We start from the raw sequence: 17,946 nt of genomic DNA on the forward strand, positions 1-17,946 counted from the left end.
TAAAATAATCACTAAATTATTCAAAAATTTTTTATTTAAGTCACTAATCTGTTAAGCTTTTTAAAAACAAAACTCTGGTTAGCGAGCTTTAAAGAACGATTAAATGACCGATACAATGGATTAGTGCCCATCGACAACTAAAAAAACATACTTTATATCCAAGGCAATCTAACGGCATGTTTGGTTCAAAGTAATGGCATAGCCATTACAACCCTATTCTGTGGGCCCACCCTAAATACCTGTTTAGTTGAATGGAATACCCTATTACGAGGTTATTCCATTAGGGGCCTATGTAGTAAAATTACCTGATTTCTATTTTGTTTACTCACCACCGATTACTGATTCAATGTTGAAGGAGACCTTCACCACAAAAACTCTCCCCACTTTGCCCTCTCCTATTTTCTCACCTGAAACGCTCCCCACTTTCTCTCTCCGTTCCTTCCATATTTCTCTCTTCCAATTTTTCTGCCCTCTTTTTTCTGCTTTCTTTTTCTTTCTCTAAATAGAGTTTTTCTTTTCCTCTCTTCCATTTCTTTTTCTTGATCTATAAATCCCATCGATTGTTAGAAAGAGCAAGAGGGTTCTTAGAGGGGAATTGAAATCTAAATCGAAATCCGAAAATGTTGACAGTAAACCGAGTGATAAACCGGGCACGAGCTTCGATTTGAAATTGTCAATACCTCTTAAGTCATGACCCAAAGATTTCCCCTTCACCTCCTCAACATTTAGCTTCAAAATCATCCATTCGCTTCTTCGATATTTACAAGGTAATTCCTCCATCTCCCCCTTTTTAACTCTAAAATATTTGATTTTTTAAGTTATAGTTCTTTTTAACTTTTTGTCTTGTGTGTGCAGCTTGCAAGCAAGGAAAAAATGGAGAAAGAACGAGCAAGACTGTAAGTTTAAGCTTTGTTTATTTATTGAAATTTTGTTACGTGCTCTTTTTTCCATGAAATTTAATATAAATAATTGTTTTAATTTGATTTAGGGCAGTGCTGATGAATTGAATAGAGTATATTTTGATGATATGTTGAGCTAAAACAACACGGTGGTAAGGTATTAACTGATTTGTTCTTTTTATATACATATAGGTTATATCATTTGCAAATCTGTTCAAATTAGTTGAATTGCAACTAATTTCTGAGTAAAATTAATGTTACTTTCTGTAAACATTTTAAGTGTTAGTTTTTTTTCTTTTCTTGCAGATTGCACGGGAAAATAAGATTCTAATTCCTAGAATTGCGGCAAGGAAGTTTCCTGCCATGGATGTTATATATTCTAATGGTAGAAAATCAAAGCTGTCGATTATTTTTGATGCAAGTGGCGTTGATGTTAGCAAGTTGGCTGTCCCTGAAGCATCTTTAGTCTGTCTATCATTTAGAGCAAACTCTCAGGTATGGTTTCCTTTTTCTATGTTTGTTTTGGATGAAATTTATGTATTTCTTAACGATGTTATAAATCTTCCATTTTTATCATGATAAGAGAATGTTGAATAGATAGTGCATTGCTTTAAAATTGTGATAAGAGGCATATCAGCGACTCTATGGCAATGGAGGGGTTAGCACTAAATTGCAATCATGAAAACAACAAAAACATGAGAAACAAAAGATGTTGGTTGCCAACTTTTCTTTTCTCTTGTTTCTGGTTATTGTTGTTGGTGATGCATTTTAACTCCTTTTCCTTGTCGGGCTATGGTCGATTCTTGAAGCAAACCCTTTTATGATGTCCTTTCGTGAGTCCAAGAGCGTGCAGCTATATGAGGTTCTATATTTTTGCTATTTAACTTTTCATTCCTTTTTGGCATGTGTGGTGAATCAACGATTCTCAATTTTCTGTTGCTAGAAAAAGAACTTATAATTACATGCATTTGTAGTCAATAATAACAACAAACAAATAAAACAGCGAACAAGAATAGAAGATAACCATGCTGGTATGACTTATGAGTTATGACCATCCTAGTTGAGTTTATAGCTCATCAGATCAGCCTATAATTAATAATGCAGTTCTCCTTTTATTTACTGTATTTGAATGGAAATTCTTGGCAGCTGATTTTATGTTTTATATAAGTTATTTGTTAAAATAATCATGTTTGGAAATTATTAAGTGTTGCTAAAATGATAATATATTTTCTGTTATCAGGTATCTTTTATAGACTCTTGGCTCTTATGCTTGAATCCCATTAAATGACTGCTTCTTCGATTTATGAGGAAATCTAGTGATGGAGCGAATAATGCTCTTCAGAGGCATATTGTTTTTTCATTTGGTGATCATTATTACTTCAGAAAGGAACTTAAGATTCTGAACCTTCTAACTGGGTAATCAAAAGTTTCTTTTATCCTAATTAATAACAAAACTAATATTCAAGGGATACTAGTGTCAAATGAAAATAATAATGTGCTTTGATGGAAACATGGTCCTGTTTGCTGTTTTCTTTTAGATTTCTGCAACCAAGCAAAGCCTTAGGTTTTCCATTTTGGGTGAGCGAGTGGAAAAGTAAAGAAGTATCCTTATGCTAGTGTCAGTTTTATTTCAACTTCACTTTCTTGTATTCTAGTTTTGTGTCAGACTTAAGTTATGTGCCTATCAATATCCTATTGATATTCCTTGCGGATACTTTTGGCTTGCGTGGAGTAGCTTAGTTCTTATACCAAAAGCCTGTTGGCTCAACAGGATGAGCAAGTTCACAGTTTTGAGAGACCTCAATTTTGTTGTAGAAAACCTTGTTGTTGAGTTTTTCAAAGGTACTGTTGTGGCATAATAATCTTCCCATTACTGATGATGTGTAGAGCTGAATGAATTTTGTATTATTTTCTTCAACAATTAGAATAAATTGTATTTATCTTTTCGATATCGAACCGGTTGGCAAAGCTGTTGAGGGAGTATTGTTATGGAGCACTGGGATTTGGCGGACAAAGTAACTAAGCAGATAAATTGGCAATTCCAGGGAAACTTAAATTGCCAAATCTTGAGCCTTTTGGGGTTATATCATTTGGTATAATTTGTTTAATCATTTCCTTTAAAGCAATCATTAATGCAAAACTTTCTCATTAATATCACAATTTCCAATTTTATAATGTAGATAAACAAACATTTTTTGTTTCTTTTAGTTGAAAAAAGAAAAATAAAAAGATGCTATTTTTCTTTTGGATGCTTTGTGACTTTTTCTTTTATTTGTAATAAAAATTGTGTTTAATACAATTAATTAATTTTAGGTTATAACACAGGTAAAAAGTTTTATATAAAAATTATGTAAATAACAAACGAAACTTTAGTTGAAAACATAAAATTGAGATAAATTGAGATAACAGTGTACTATTTTAAAATATAATAAATAAAATTTTTAAATGTTTTAATGTAATTAAATATAAAAATAAAAACATTTTAGTATAATTTAATATAAAAATAATTATATTAAGAATATTATTAAATTATATTTAATAATAAATATATTAAAATATTATTAAAATATTTATTTTTATTTTTATTAAATTATATTTAATAATAATCTTATTAAAATTTAATACTCATATCTAAAAAAAATTCTGCTAAGGTTATTATGGCCATTTTAGTTTTTTTCTTTATGCTATTACATATCTATTCCATTCAACCAAACACAATAATACTATTACAGTTCTATTTTATTACATTCAACCAAACAATTGAATTACTGATTACAACTCTATTCCATTACAGCCCTATTCTATTCTAGTAAACCAAACGTGTCCTAATGGTCAATGTTAGAGAACAGAGAAGAAAACGGTTTGAATTTTGGTTTGCAGAATCGTGAAGTTTAAAGCTGTTTCATAAAAAAAAAAGTTGAACTGTAGAAAAGAAAGGGAATGAGAGTTTTCGATTGGTGAAGGTGATGCAAACAAAGAAGGCCACACAACAGCAAATTTAACAATATAGTGACTTAAATAAAAACTTTTGAATAGTTTAATAACCATTTTGCAACTTTTTAAAATTAAAACATAAATTTACTAATAATTTAATAACGTTGGATGTAGTTTACCTAAAATAAATATGTATCTTTCTATATTTTAATTTTTTATATTCATTTATAAGTAAATCATTTAAAATCAAAATATTATAATATTTTATAATGAAACTTTATTTAATTATAAGTTAATTTTTTAAATTGTAATGTTTGGTATAAATAATTTTTTTCTAATTAGTTTTTACAAATGTATAATCTTTGTTAGCTAAAAAGTTATATAGATATTACAATTGTAATTATAAAATTTACAATTATCTTTTGGTATAAATTTTTCATGTTATGCATCATTTATTATTTTATGCAAATATTGTTCACTTGCATTGTAATTTATTTATTACTAGTTTTGTGTTATATCATTAATTTTGATAAAAAAATTATTACTTACTAATATGTTATACATAAGTGGATAGTTAATTATGACTTAACATATTAATAATTTTCTCTTTGGTAAAAGAAATGGGCTTAGAAACATAGCTTAGCTACAATTGCTACTACTATCATTCGTCTGACGTAGATCACTTAAAATAAGCCACTTCAGAAGGTGGACGATGAAACAAGAGAATTTCTCCTATTGAACCTATTGCCAAAGTGGTCATCTTGTCTGCAATTGTGTTTGCCTCTTTATAAATATGAGAGAAAACGACCTTCCAATTTCGGTTGCATAACTCTTTCAATATCCGCAGCGGATGTTCCAAACCAGCCTCTACATTTTGTCCTTTGATCCATTCAATAGCCTCATAGCAATCGCTTTCCACCTCGATAAAACAATAGCCATTATCCCAGGCCCAGCGAAGACTCTGCACTAGTTCCCACAACTCAGTTTGAACAACAGACCATCTTCCAATTCGACTTGAAAAGCTTGCAACCAGTTCCCATTGTGATCACGCAACACTCCACAAATTGTTGCCTTCATTGTTCTGTTGCAAACAGCACCATCAGAGTTTAGTTTAATCCAATCGGTAGGTGGCGGAAACCATTTACATAGGGATCTATTGCTACACTTCTGTGGAATACTATTTCCATCGAACACGTAATGTCCTCAGCCCAGTGGAAATCTTTGATAATTACCTCTTTAGAAGAGAAATTTCCATTGGCAAAAATAAGTGCGTTCCTTTGCTTCCAGAGAAACCAACATGGGACAGCAAATAGCGTGCCCCAATCAGACCCTCCAATAAAGCGATTATTGGAATTTGCAATATTAGAAGCTATCCAAGACTGTAACTGCAATAAAAGAACTCAGCATGCGTAGACATTGGAACAATTTTGCTCCAGACAAGAAGGGCTGATGTACAGTCCCTTAGGACATGCAGACAAGTTTCAGGATTTAAACCACGTAAGGAGCATAACTTAGAAGCAGTAAGACCCCTACACCAACGTTCTGAGTTCGTTAAAAGCTTACCCTCATATACTAACCAAAGAAACTGTCGTCTACGTAGGGGAACTCTCAATTTCCAAATAATACTCCAAGTTGTACTTTCCAAGTCCCATACATCCTCTGCCAGGAATCTATACATTGAAGCGACTGTAAACCTTCCATTAGCACTTCATCTCCATTGACAACGGTCCTGTTGGAATTATGACGATAAGAAAGAGAATTGCTGAGAGTGAACAAGAGATTTTGCAACAAAGCTGTTTGCACAAATTTTATATATTTTAGCTCTTCTGAGATTTATGAGTTGTTATTGTCTAGTCTTATCCGAATCTTAAAACTCCTCCTTAAACTTATCCTAAGCTTCTTTCGGGGTCTCGCAGACCATAATGCGTGTGAATATGACATTTGAAACATCATTTTGTATACATGACATCGCCTTATATCTTTTAGCTTGTTCATCACTATGGTGCTTGATTTGAGCGATGGTAGCATTGTGAAAGTTTTCAAGAGAGCTTTTAATAAAACTGTTCTAGAACTGAACTTAAATAGAGAAAAGAGTCCTAATCCTAATTGAGAAAATAGTTCCCTTATTCTAATAAACTACTAAAACATAAGAGAAAATAGTTCCCTTATTCTAATAAACTACTAAAAGATAAAATAAAATATTCCTAGAATATGAATAAAACTTATCTACCTAAATAAGATTTATCTACCTAAATAAATTTAAAATATATACATATTTCAACACCTTCCCTCAAGTTGGTGCATGTATATCAATCATGCCCAACTTGCTTACAAGAAAATGAAAGGTTGTCTTAGAGAGTCTTTTGGTGAGTATGTTAGCAATCTGTTGTTTTGAAGGAACAAACGGCATGCACACTTGGCCTTCTTCAATCTTCTTCTTGATAAAGTGTCTATCAATCTCAACACGTTTAGTTCTATCATGTTGGACTGGGTTGTGAGCAATACTAATGGCAGCTTTGCTATCACAGTACAACTTCATTGGTGAAGTTATTGGTTTCCTCAGCTCTTCCATAATTCTTTTTAACCACATCATTTCACAAATTCTTTGAGCCATTGATCTAAACTTAGCCTCTGCACTACTTCTTGCTACAACACTTTGTTTTTTGCTTCGCCAAGTCACAAGGTTTCTCCAAAAAAATGTACAGTATCCTGATGTAGATCTTCTATCTATTATTGAGCCTGCCCAATCTGCATCTGTATAAGCTTCAATTCCTCTTTGTTCAGATTTCTTGAAGAGTAAGCCCTTTCCAGGTGAACTCTTTAAGTATCTTAGAATTCGAAACACTGCTTCTTCATGTTCCTCCATTAGAGAGTGCATAAATTGACTCACTAAGCTCACTGCAAAAGCTATGTCTGGCCTTGTATGTGATAAGTAAATTAACTTACCAACTAATCTTTAGTACTGCCCTTTATCAACTAATCGACCTTCTTTATTTCTGAATTTTATATTTGGATGTGTCAGCTAGGCGGCAACCACTCATCGCCTCTTTTAAAAGATCAATCACATATTTTTTCTAAGAGATCACAAGACCCTTCTTTGATCGAGAAACTTCCATTCCAAGAAAGTATTTCAAAGGACCCAAGTCTTTGATCTCAATCTTTAATGCTAGATGCTCCTTGAGACGCCTTATTTCACCCACATCATCTCCTGTAAGAATGATATCATCGACATAAACGATAATAACTGTTATTCTCCCTTTTTGTAAATGTCGATAGAACATTGTGTGATCAGCTTGCCCTTGTGAGTAACCTTATTTTTTAACAACTTGAGTGAACCGTTCAAACCAAGTTTGAGGAGACTACTTTAGACCATACAAAGATTTCTTGAGTTTACATACTCGAGTTGCAAATTTTTCTTTAAAACCTGGAGGAGGATCCATGTAAACTTCTTCTTCAAGTTTCCCATTTAGGAAAGTATTCTTCACATCTAGCTACTGTAAAGACCAATCAAGATTAACAACAATTAATAAAATAACTCTAACGAAATTTAATTTGGCTACTGGAGCAAATGTTTCAATATAATCTATTTCGTATGTTTGAGTGTACCCTTTAGCCACCAACCGGGCTTTGTATCTATCTAAAGATCGATCTGGTTTAAATTTGTTTGTGAACACCCATTTACAACCTATTGTTTTTTCCCCTACAGGTAATTCTATTGTTTCTCATGTACCTATTTTTTCAAGAGCGCACATCTCCTCTAAAATAGTCTCCTTCCACTCAGGAACCCGTAAAGCATCTTTCACATTTTTGGGTATTTTTACAGTATCGAAACACGAAACAAAGGTTGAGAATGTCAAAAACAAGGCTTTATAGGATACAAAGTTATACATGGGATATTTGACAATATTTCTAACACCTTTTCTTTTGACAATTGGAATATCTAAATCAGAAATTGATTGGCTGGATTATGAGCTTTACTTGGACTTTTGACAGGATCTTGCGAGTCGAATTCTTGGTGATGAATCTGGTGGATTCCACTTTCTTGATTTCAATTTCTTCTTGAGTAAACAATTAACTCTTTTGTTTGTTCTTTATTCTTATGATCAGGCTCTACACCTTCATACTCCTTTTCATTAACATTAACATTATTAATTTCTGTGTTAATCATAAATTCGCCTTCCCCATTATTAGAATCCCTATATTGTATATTACTAGTCTTTTCTTGATCAATTATAGAATCTTCCTTACTATAATTCCCTCCCTGAAGATTAGAATCAAAATAATATTGTGTTTCAACAAATGTGACATCTATGGTAACAATAATCTTCCTATCAATTGGATCATAACATTTGTAACCCTTTTTATCAGAAGCATAGCCAACAAAGACACATTTTTTTTGCTCTAGGATCTAGTTTACCTTGGTTGTGAACTACATCCAAAAACTTGGAAGGATAAATCTGTGATCACTTTAAAGTTAGGAAAGTTATCTTTAAAGAGACGAAAACGAGTTCTATAGTTTAGAGTTTTACTGGGCATTCTATTAATAAGATATGTAGCTGTTAACAAGGTTTCACCTCAAAGATAACGTGGTACCTGACTAGTGAACATCAAGCTCTAGTTACTTCCAAAAGATGTCGGTTTTTTCTTTCTGCAATCCCATTTTGTTGTGGTGTATTTGTACAAGAACTTTGGTTGACTATTCCATGTTTGGCTAAGAAAACACTTAATTGGTCACTAAAAAATTCCCTACCATTGTCAGTCCAAAATACTTCTATTTTTACACCAAATTATGTTTTCACCATAGCATAAAAAGACTGAAACATATTTTTAACTTCAAACTTATCTTTTAATAAAAACACCCAACAAATTTGAGTATGATCATCAATAAATGTGACAAACCAACGTTTTCCTGAAAAAGTCGAGACTCTTGAAGGTCCCCAAACATCACTATGAATTAACGAAAAAGGTTTGGAGGCTTTATATTTTTGAGGTGGAAAGAATGACTGATGATGTTTAGCCAATTCACAAAATTCACAATGATATGAAGAATGACTTTTGTTTTTAAATAGATTAGGTAACAAATATCTTAAATAGTAAAAATTAGGATGTCCAAGCCTACAATGCCAAATCATAACCTTATCAAAATCAGAACAGAATTTAAACATAAAGTAGTTGTAGGTTAACTTAAATGGTCGTCTTCAAGAAAATAAATTCCATCAAATTCTTTAGCAGTGCCAATCATCCTCCCCGAGATCATGTCCTGAAATTTACACATAGTGGAGTCAAATATAATATGACAATTTGAGGACTGGGATAATTTACTGACCGATATGAGATTACAAGCTAGATTTGGCACATGTAAAACATCATGTAAAACCAAGAAAGACGAAATTTTAACAGTGCCTTTCCCGGCTATTGCCGAGAAGGACCTATCTGCTACTTCGATCTTTTTGTTTCCTACTCAAGGTGTGTAAGTTAAAAAAAAGAAAATGACTACTAGTCATGTGATCACTAGCTCTAGAATCAACGATCCACTTACTTGTTTTACAATGGTTGACACTGAAAAAAACAAAAAAATCAATACCTGATTGGGCAAAAGAGGAAAAAGGATTATTGGATGAGTTAGGAATAGAAGAATTCATCTGAAATTGTGGTGATTGAGAAAACTTGTGTAGATGCTCTAATTGTTCCTTAGTGAATTGAGACCCTTCTAAAGAACTTTAGCCCTCATAATTTCCATTAGTTGTTTGGAAAAGCTTTGCTATCCCCTAATTGTGAACCACGACCATTGCAACTCTTTTTCCTTCCATTTATTGGTTTCTCATAGAGCTTCTAACACGTTTCTCATAGGTTTTTTTCTTTTTTCACTATCATCATTATTTTTAATAGTTACAAGAGAAGAATTATCATCATTAGCCTGGCCTTAACATTACTTTTCTCCTTATCTCATCTTTTCTAACCTCAGAGAAAATCTCACAAAGTTTTGGAAGTGGTTTTTTCCCTTGGATCCGATATCTCACTTTATCAAATTCTTTATTTAAACCAGCCAGAAACAAATTAGCTCTTTCATTCTTTTCTTTTTTCATAGCTTTTACACCATCTCCAGGACACTCCCATTCATCATTATAACACTGATCCAGTTCTTGACAAAGAGACATCATCTTGCTATAATAAAAAGTAACTTCTTTTTCCCCTTGCCTAACTTTCCAAAGTTTTATTTTTAACTCAAAAATCTGTGAAACGTTTTCAAAATCTGAATAGGTGTCTTTCACAACGTCTCAAACATTTTTAGCAGTTGGAAGAAAAAGAAAAGGTTTACCTACGAATGCTTCCATGGAATTAATAAGCCACGCAATTATCATAGAATTTTTTGACCTCCACTTGCTCATCTTTAGATCGCCCACCTGTGGTTGCTCGACTTCTCCATTTAAATGACCTAGCTTGCCGCGCCTATCAATTGTTAATTTTACGGACTGTGACTATTCCAGATAATTCTTGCCATTCAGCTTGTGAAATGTCAGTTGAAAAGAAATGTGAGACGCCTCTGTCCCTTGAGCCAATGTACTCTCGGTAGTTGTTTCAACGGTAGAACTTTCTTCATCTATTTGATTGCTAGATCTCTTATCTCCAGTGAAGGTTGTTTTAACCATGATGTTACTAGAGATTTAACCTAGCTCTGATACCATGAAAGTTTTCAAGAGAGCTTTTAATAAAACTGTTCTACTATTATTAACTAAAGAACTAAACTTTAATAGAGAAAAAAGTCCTAATCCTAATTGGGAAAATAGTTTCCTTATTCTAATAAACTACTGAAACATAAGGGAAAATAGTTCCCTTATTTTAATAAACTACTAAAAGATAAAATAAAATATTCCTAGAATATGAATAAAACTTATCTACCTATATAAGATTTATCTACCTAAATAAATTTAAAATATATACATATTTCAACACATTGTTCCTCAATGGTGTGAGCTCGACATTAATATTCACAACTTCACACAAGTTATAAGCTTGTAGGTAGTTTTCATCTTTAGCAACCTATATATGATAGTTTTCACCATTGAAAACAAATGATGAAGGTGGTGAAAAACTCACGAAAGTCGTGTATAATATAGAAATAACAACCACGGTCCTTAAGAAGGTAGCTCTGATATCGGATGTTGGAATTACAATGATAAGAAAGAGAACTGCAGAGGGTAAATAAGAGATTTTGTAACAAAAATTTTCTGCAAAAATTTTGTATATTTTCACTCTATAATAAATATATTATATTAATAATTTCTAAATCTTCTAAAAAAGTAAAACATAATCTATAAACTTAATTTGTATGCAAGCTCTTCAAATCTAGTTGCTTCGCAGTTACATGGTTATTCTTCAAATAGCTAGCATATTTTCTCGTGGCCCCAGTTCACATTCTTAATTCGCCAAAGTAATAAGCTTGCCACTTTGAGTTAGCTCATCAATCTTTAGAGGGTTCGCTCAATCTTGACGAGTTCACCAGTTTGTAGGAGTACTTCGCCAAATATGAAGAGTTCATTATGTTCAGTCCTCCATATGTGTTCGTGTTGTATTGTGAGTTCATCACTCTCAAAGAGTTCGCTAATTGTATCTGTTGCATGAATGATCATCTCGCAACAGGTCCTGTTGAATCTCCAATATAGGACAACATGGATTGGCTCAGTTGATTAGAAGAAGCTTCCCAACTACAAGAGTCATTATCGTCCACCATGGAAGCAACAATTGCATTCTTAACCAAGATATCAGGAAAACAACAAAAATATTTAAGTAGTCCTAACTCAACTAGTTGTCAAGAAAAAGTTAACAGAAGTGCCATCACCTAAGATCAAATAAATGATTCTTCTCAAGTCTTGCCAAACATTAGCCAATGACCGCCAGACATAAAAAGCATTAAACCTAAGATCCAATAAACGTTTCTTCTTAAGTCTTGTACTTGCAACGTAAAATTACAGCCCAAAAAGAATTTGAGTTTTGAAGCATGTTGAATCCCAACTTAAGGAAAAAGAGACGTTTTGCTCCCTCATATTAGGGAAACCGAACCCACCATTTTTAAAAGGTTGGCAGCAATTTTCCCAGTTGACTAAATGAATTTTCCACTTGGCATTCGTTTAACCTCAGACAAAATTCCTAGTAATTCTCTCAATTTCATTACAATTACCTACAAGAATAAGAGATGATTGCATAAAGTAATTTGGAATAGCTTAGCAAATATAACTCGACCTGCCATTGAGAGAAGATTCACATCCCACCATTTAGTCTCTTCTGAACATTATCCACTACAAATTAATACGTCTTTTTAGTGAATCTTTTATGGAACAGTGGAACTTAAAATACTTATTAAAATCAACAACCTCTTAAAAATCTAAATAATAATTAATTTATTTTTTTAATAAGCTCGAAAAATGCGGAAGAAAAAAAAAATTATTATTTGGGCTTTCAAAGAACCTACATTGACAATGAAGAAATGCAATGCATGATAGTTTGAGTAAGCATAGATGGTAGTTCCACTTTCAAAAAAAGTACATTCCAAAAAATCTCATCTAAAACAGTCATAAGCTTTTTTTAAAAAAAATCAATTTTAATTGTCATCTATCCATTTTTTCCTCTCAAAAGTCTGCATTTTATGGATAATCTCTTGAACAATGATGATGTTATCAATAATATTCCTTGGAGGAAAGAAATCAGCTTCAGTATGGACAATCATATAAAGCATAATATTCCTGAGCCAATTACAAATAACTTTAGTAATAAACTTATAAAGCACGGTACAATCACTGATTGGTCTAAGCACGTGACAAATAGAAATCCTGATACTATTCCATTGATTCCGGAAGAACTAAGCACTGCAACCCATCAATACAATACTAGGTGCTTTGAGTGGTGCCATATCAAATAGAGCAAATTTAATTTCCTCATTCTACACAGGGTTCTGTAACTAAGCCAAATCAGTATCGTGACTAGAAGGGAAATGCCCCCTAATCGGAAACCTCTCCAATATTGTACCTTTAGCAAAGTAAAGGTTATGAAAAAAATAACGGCTTCGTTCTTTTAACTTTTCCTCGTCAAAGCACCACTCCCCATCTTCATTTTTTAAAGCCCTGATGTGGTTACGCCTTCGACAATTCATAGTTTTACTATGAAAAAAATTTGTATTACGATCACCCCCATTGAATCCATTCAGCTCTATACTTCTGTTTCCAAAGAAATTCTTCTAGGTTTGGAATCTCGTTGAAATCTGCTCGCAAGTGCCACTCCAAATCAACAAAGAAAGCAGTACGATTTTGCTCTAATGATCTTTGAACCCCAGCTAAATGAGCCATAACTTTATTTTTTCTCCACTTTAGATTGTCAAAAATAGTCTTATTCTATTTCTTTACAGCACTAGTAAAATTCCAAACCATCTTCAACATAGAATCATTAGACTTCTATTCGTTCCAAACTAAATCATGGAAAGATGCATCTGAAAGCCAACCAGCAGAAGACCTAAATGGTCTTTCTCGACCACGAACTGTATTTTTATCCACAGAGATAAGAACGAGTCAATGATCTGAATTAAGTTTTGGGAGGTGGTATACAGTCGCATTAGGGAAATTAACATCCCATTAACTATTGCATAAGGATCGATCTAGCTGTTGAAATAAATTACCACGATTCCAAGTAAAAGATAGACCAAGAAAACCCATATCACGCAGGCCATTGTCAAACAAAAAGGAATTAAATGTAAGACACCTAACAGAATGCTAAGAAGCACCACATTTCCTCTCATCGCTATTCAAAATCGCATTAAAATCACCTGCAATCATCCACGGTTCCACCGTCGTTCGTCTAAAAAACATAAGATTTGTGTTGGAACAAAGAAGGCAGCAACAAGTTATTTGCTTAAGAACTAAATGAAAACCGAGAGCAAAATGAAAAGAACTTGAGCACAAAACATAGATAAAAATCAGCAGCAATCTTCATTGATTGATAATGAAAAATAAATACAAAGTTAACAAGTCAAATGACCATTACCTAATGATTCACCTACTCCCACTAATAATCAACTAATACAAGTTAAATTTTAAACTAAAGCAAGCTGATGTATCAGCCATTACAACCATTACATCAAAAATCCTACTAACTTAGATTACAAATTACAAACAAACTAAAGTTGGTTATATTGGAACAAAAAGAACAAAAAATGGTCCTAAGCTAGTTGCTGCATTCGGTTCTACTCTACTGCTGGTCTGCTTGCTGACTTGCTGGCCATATGTTGCATTGCAGGCCAATGCTTAACACTCCTCCTTGGACTGTATGCAACACATACCAATCTTGTTTCTTAAATTCTCAAACCTTGCAATACAAAGTGGCTTAGTCAAAATATCAGCCAATTGGTCTTGTGAGCTGCAATGAACAAGGCTAACTTCTCCTGTCTGTTCAGCCTCTCTAACAAAATGAAATTTGATTTTAAAATGCTTAGTCTTGCCATGGAAGACTGGATTTTTAGCAATAGCCACTGCTGATTGATTGTCAACCTTAATTTCAGTAGGCTCAAGTTGCTCTTCATTGAGATCATATAGCAACTTCCTAAGCCAAATGGCTTGATTTACTACTGCTGCTATATATTCTGCTTCTGCAGTGGATTGAGCAATAGTCTGTTGCTTCTTTGAACACCAGCAAAACACACTCTAGCCAAGGGTGAAAAAGTACCCTGATGTGCTTTTCATATCATCAATACAACCAGCCCAATCGCTATCTGAATAACCAACCAGCTTCAGCTCCTTTTCTTTCTTAAACAACATACCAAGCCTCAAAGTTCCTTTAATGTATCTCAGCACCCTCTTGGCAGCCCTGAAATGCACTACATTACAACAATACATAAACCTTGCCAACAAACTTACAGCATGCATCAAGTCAGGTCTGATTGCTGTCAAATAGAGCAAGCAACCTACTAAACTCCTATACTCCTTCTCATCGACCCTTATATGATCACTAATGCTTGACAGCTTTTCTCCTTGAGCCATTGGTGTGCTTACAGGCTTGCAATTTTGCATGCTAAACTTGTCAAGTATCTTCAAGGAAAAAGCGTGTTGACTAATGAAAATCCCTCGATCAGTCTGATTCACTTCCATACCGAGGAAGTAGGTCATGACCCCCAAATCAGTCATATCAAATACCTCTTGCATCTGTGCTTTAAACTCATTGACCAGAACATTCTTACTTCCAGTCACTAGCAAGTCATCAACATAAATTGGGACAATTAGCAATGTCTCATCCTTGGATTTCTTCACATAGAGGGTTGGCTCACTCAGGCTTTTCTCAAACCTGAGCTTAGACAGGTAAGCATCTACCTATCATACCATGCTCTAGGTGATTGTTTCAGCCCATATAGAGCCTTCTTCAGCCTATAGACCTTCTCTTCTTGTCCTTGGACTTGGAAGCCATCGGGTTGCTCTATGTAAATCTCCTCCTTGAGAAAACCATTCAAGAAGGCTGAATTAACATCAAGTTGATGTATCTACCATTTCTTCTGTGCAGCCAAAGCAAACAGTAGCTTGATGGTATCCAATCTTGCAACTGGGGCAAAAGTCTCCTCAAAATCAACTCCATATTGCTGGCAATACCCCTAACCACTAACCTTGCCTTGTGTTTATTCAATGAGCCATTAGCATTGAATTTTGCTCTAAAGACCCATCTAACTCCAATAACCTTCTTTTATGGTCTCTCATCCAAGTCCCAAGTCTGATTCTTTTGAATCATGTCCATTTCAGCTTCCATAGCTTTCTTCCAATTCATGTCCCTAGCTGCTTCTTCATAGTTCGAAGGCTCTACAATGGCCATATTGCATCTCTGATAAACATCAGCAATGGACCTAGTACCTCTCATAGGAAGGTCATCAACATTGCTATTACTAGGCGCACTTTCAATTAACTCCAAGTTGTCTTCAGCCGAATCCTCTTCAAACTGACTTGCATTCGAACCATCCCAGTTCCAAATCTTCTTTTCATCAAATCTGATGTCTCTACTTACCAAAATCTTCCTTGTTAAAGGATCATAGACTCTATAGCCTTTCTTGTCACTGCTATAGCCCACAAAAATACAGGGAACAGACCTCTTCTCAAGCTTGGTCCTTCGTTCTGCAGGTACAAGGACATAGCACACACATCCAAAGACTTTCAAATGAGAGACAGATGGTTTGAGTCTATACCATGCTTCAAAGGATGTCTTATCCTTGACAGCATGTGTTGGGAGCCTTTTGAGCAGGTACACCGAGTTATTGATAGCCTATGCCCAAAATAAGTTTGGAAGCTTGCTTTGGAACAGCAAACACCTGGCCATATCCATTACAGTCCTATTCTTCCTTTCACACACTCCATTTTGCTGAGGAGTGTACACTGTAGTTGGCAAATGATGTATCCCAGCCTGTTCACATAGCATCTTGAATCTATCAAATAGATACTCAGCCCCATTATCTGTTCTTAATGTCTTGATCCTACAACCAGTTTAGTTTTCAACCATAGCTTTGAACTTTCCAAAAGCTTCAAACACATCAGACTTTTGTTTCAAGAAGAAAACCCAACAGAATCTGGTCAGATCATCAATGAAAAGTACAAAGTACTTACTCCCATTTAGTGAAGGGGTATTCATTGGGCCACATATGTCAGAATGCATCAGCTCAAGCTTCTCTCAAGCTCTCCATGCTTGATCAACTGGAAAAGGAAGTCTAGCTTACTTGCCAAGTTGACAGACATCACAAACACCTTCAAGTGGCTCGACCTTGGTCATATCCTCTGCCAAACCAAGCTTATGCAGCAAGTTAAGTGACCTGAAATTGACATGGCCTAGCCTCTTATGCCATAGGCCAGTATTGTCACTTTGGCTCAAATATGCCCTCTTTTCAAGCTGACTAACATCCAACATGAAACACTTATCTACCATAGGTACAATGACAACTTCCTGACCAAGAGAATCTTCAATAACACAAGAATCACTTCTAAAGAACAAAGAATAGCCTTTTTCAACCAGCTGACCAACACTTAGTAGGTTTTGGTCTATATCGGGCACATACAACACATCAGTAATCAGGTTGTTGCCAGAGCTTGAGCTGATCAACACATCACCCCTGCCTTTAGCTTCAATTAAGCTCCCATTACCAATTCTGATCCTTGAGCTAAAACTCCTGTCAAGCTCCTTAAACAGGTTCACATCAGCAGCCATGTGATGTGAGCAGCCACTATCTACAAGTCAACTACATTTTCCTTTGCTTGTAGCTACAAGAGAAGATGCACTGAAAATATGCTCTTCCTGAGCTTGTTGATCCTCAGCAGGACGTGTCTGATCTTGTTGCTGTACTGGTGCTTTGCCTTTGTTCCTACAAAGTTTCTCAACATGACCATATTGCTTGCATTTCCAGCAATAAACATCTGGTCTTCTCCAACAGTTTCTTTCTAAGTGTATGGTTCTTTTGCAATGAGTGCATGGTGGATAGCTCCTCTTACTTGAATCCTTTCTGAATTTGTCCTTCTTATCAAGCCAAGGCTTCTTGCCTTTTTTATTTGTACTGGAGCTCTCTTTGGCCCTTGCTTGGAAGGCTCATTCAGAGTGTTCTTCCTGTCTATTAGCCCTTTTCTACTCCAAAGCATAGAGTGAGTTCACCAATTCTGATAGAGAAATGGTTGTGAGGTCTCTCGAGTCCTCCAATGAGGATATCTTAGACTCGAATCTCTCAAGAAGTGTGGTGATAACCTTCTCAACCACTCTACTTTCAGCAAAGTCTACACCAAGCAACCTTATATTGTTCACTGTGGCCATTATTCTATCAGCATACTACTTAATGGTCTTAGCATCTTTCATCTTGAGATTCTCGAAATCTCTCCTCAGATTAATTAGCTGTTGCTGTCTAGTCTTCTCAGACCCCATCAATTCCTCCTTTAACCTGTCCCAAGCTTGCTTAGGTGAGTCACTTGCCATAATGCGAGTGAATATCACATTAGACACTCCATTCTGCAAGCAGGCCATGGCTTTAGGCTTCTTAGCAATCTCCTTAGCATGCTGTCTCATCTGAGCAACGGTGGGATTGGCTCTCAATGGAGGTGGCTTGGCATCATTCTTC

The 17,946-nt window shown here is 34.6% G+C and overlaps 1 pseudogene; it reads left to right on the top strand.

Moving 5' to 3' along the window:
• The first annotated feature begins 361 nt into the window (after positions 1-361).
• Positions 362-2,848, top strand: LOC107958798 (uncharacterized; annotated as a pseudogene).
• Positions 2,849-17,946: the final 15,098 nt, after the last annotated feature.

The sequence above is a fragment of the Gossypium hirsutum genome, chromosome A11 (assembly GCF_007990345.1).
Source record: "Gossypium hirsutum isolate 1008001.06 chromosome A11, Gossypium_hirsutum_v2.1, whole genome shotgun sequence".
NCBI classification, from domain to species: domain Eukaryota; kingdom Viridiplantae; phylum Streptophyta; class Magnoliopsida; order Malvales; family Malvaceae; genus Gossypium; species Gossypium hirsutum.